The sequence below is a fragment of the Octopus bimaculoides genome, chromosome 4 (genome assembly GCF_001194135.2).
Source record: "Octopus bimaculoides isolate UCB-OBI-ISO-001 chromosome 4, ASM119413v2, whole genome shotgun sequence".
NCBI lineage: Eukaryota > Metazoa > Mollusca > Cephalopoda > Octopoda > Octopodidae > Octopus > Octopus bimaculoides.
The window spans coordinates 13,969,299-13,971,861 of record NC_068984.1 but is presented as its reverse complement, the minus strand read 5'-3'; the positions used below and the strand labels follow the sequence as shown (position 1 = coordinate 13,971,861).

General features: G+C 34.6%; 1 long non-coding RNA gene across 1 annotated transcript in view; it reads right to left on the bottom strand.

Annotated features, from left to right (window-relative positions):
* The window catches only part of LOC106879440 (uncharacterized), a 77,753-nt gene that overhangs the window by 74,130 nt on the left and 1,060 nt on the right, over nucleotides 1–2,563 (bottom strand). The window lies entirely within an intron of this gene.

Sequence of the window (2,563 nt, the reverse complement as noted above, 5' to 3'; positions counted from 1 at the left end):
ATATATATATATATATATATATATATATATATATATATCTGTATATAAGCCTGTATGTCAGTGTGTGCGTGTATGCATACATAAATGTACCTTAAGTTTATATCTTTCACCGATGTATGTTAGAGAATGTTATAAAGATCTGTACTGTAAGAAGGAAGGCGTTTGCGATAATTTACTCTGTGAAACTGGGTTATAAATACTCTCTTGTCACTTTGACCGTCATAAATGCAGTAAACACTTGGAAAACTATAAGGAACGAAGCTCATCGATCACAAATGTATCTAAATATAATATAATATAATATAATATGATATAATATAATATATATATATATGTATTTGCTCTTCGAAACGCTTAGTTTTAGAATGGTGGCAGCTGATGAAGGAAATGTTCTCTATGTGGCCTGTGTGTTTTCTGTACTCTGTTTATCATTTTGTCCACGTTTTTTTGCAACGTCCGTACCCAGATATGCATCTATATATACATGTAGATGTAGGTATGTACATACATGTACGTATATAAGCATATACTCACATATTAATTGTATTATACATATATATATATTAATCGCTTCTCTTTTGTGACAGCTCCCCAGGGAAAAGAAAGAATAAAGACACTCAACTACCCAAAGTCTACAGGATCAGCTATATTTAGACCTAAATATATATGTTGCCGGATATTTATATCTTAGATACTTTACGAAATAAAATCAATTACCTCGATATAAGTCGCAGAGAAACATCAGGGTGATATTCCACAATTTCTTGTAAAAAAATATAATTCTCCATAGATAAATTTTAAAATTATCATTAACAATATCTTAATATAAACGTTACGATGTAACGTAAGAATCGTAATCATTTTAATTTAAACTTAAGAAGTATCAAATTTAAATAGATGGCGTAGTATATACTCGATATAAAGAATATAAGCAACGACATTTGTTAATTAATTTCGATTGAAAATAAAAATATATTATATGTAAATAATATAAACATGTGACTGGGAGGCACATTATACTAGTAATACCAAAGACTACACTATATTTGAAAAAGGGATATTAAAGCATCTTTGTTGAAAACAGCCTTTGGAATAAATTTATCTTCTAACATACAGAAACTTTTTAATATTCATCAACAGATATTTTCCCACCAGCAACAGCAAAGGTTTTATCATGGAGAATCGCGAAAACCTCTCTGAAATTAACTCCATTACATAACCGAGGAAGGACACTACGGAGAGTCTTGTCTCTATTTTTGCTTTTCTTTTAGGCATGCCGAGTCTTAATTGAACCAGAAACCCAAAGCGTTATAAGTATTGTTGGCAGGTATTGTTGTACAAACTGAAAATCTAAATAAAGAGTGGCGAACGAATACTCATAGTAAAACCTAACTCGTTTAAAACAATGTTACACTTTATAGCTAGTGTCGAAAAGGCGGCACACTTATCGTGCCAATGCATCATTAATCGTTGGTAATGAAAAACATAGCATAGATTTGATCCACACACACAGAACATTTAAGGAAGACATATTAACTGCACATATCTCTTCACATTCAGAAAATAAGCTCATCTACCCCCTGTAGCATTCTACTGTTTGGAGAAAAGTATCAGTAATAAGGCATTAGACTCCCTTGAGAGGCAGCAGTCCTGTATAGATCAGCACATTAGTACGACGACTGTTTTATCTGACTGTAAAATATAACCACCGTAGAAAACCTTTGGAGACGAGGCACAAAAGAGGTTAGAAAATAATGAACCTCCACTGTGAAATGATCTAAAATGGAGAATTAAACCAAATGGAGCATGACGAAACCAAAATCCCATTGGAAATATTTATCGTTGTATTCTTCACCAATTAGTTAAGAAGATTTTTATTTAAAATATGGCATATGTTTTCGTGATTATTTTGCAGTAACAGAAACTGAAAACGTACTTTTGCCAAAGTTCTTCAACTGATTCCTGGTGAGATAATGGCAGAGTCGTTAGAGCGTTAAAGATACTAGCTGGCCTTATTTGTTCTGAATTTCTGTGGGTGCGTTCAATCCTTGCGGACCTTGTGGTAAAGTTTACGTTTCATCATTTTGAACGGCGTGTTTCATGGTTTAAATTTTCGCTCAAATCATGGGGGAAAAAAAAAAAAAAACCCCAGCAAGACAAAATATGGAATTTCTGTTCGGTGTGAGAGTACAAACCAATTAGTCATTGAACAAGAAAAGTTTAAATTAATCCCGTTAAAGAATTATATATATATATAGTGGCACTCCGTCGCTTACGACGTCGAGGGTTCCAGTTGATCCGATGAATGGAACAGCCTGCTCGTGAAATTAACGTGTAATTGGCTGAGCACTCCACAGACGCGTGTACCCTTAACGTAGTTTTCAGAGAGATTCAAAGTGATACAGAGTGTGACAAGGCTGGCCCCTTTGAAATACAGGTCGAAAGAGTGCAGCAGGGTTCGCAACCAAGCGCTGCGGGAACCACGTGGAGCTTTTGGTGTTTTCAAAAACAAGATCCTACGGCCGCGTGTTCGCTGCCCTAACAACTGGGCCATTGCGCCTCC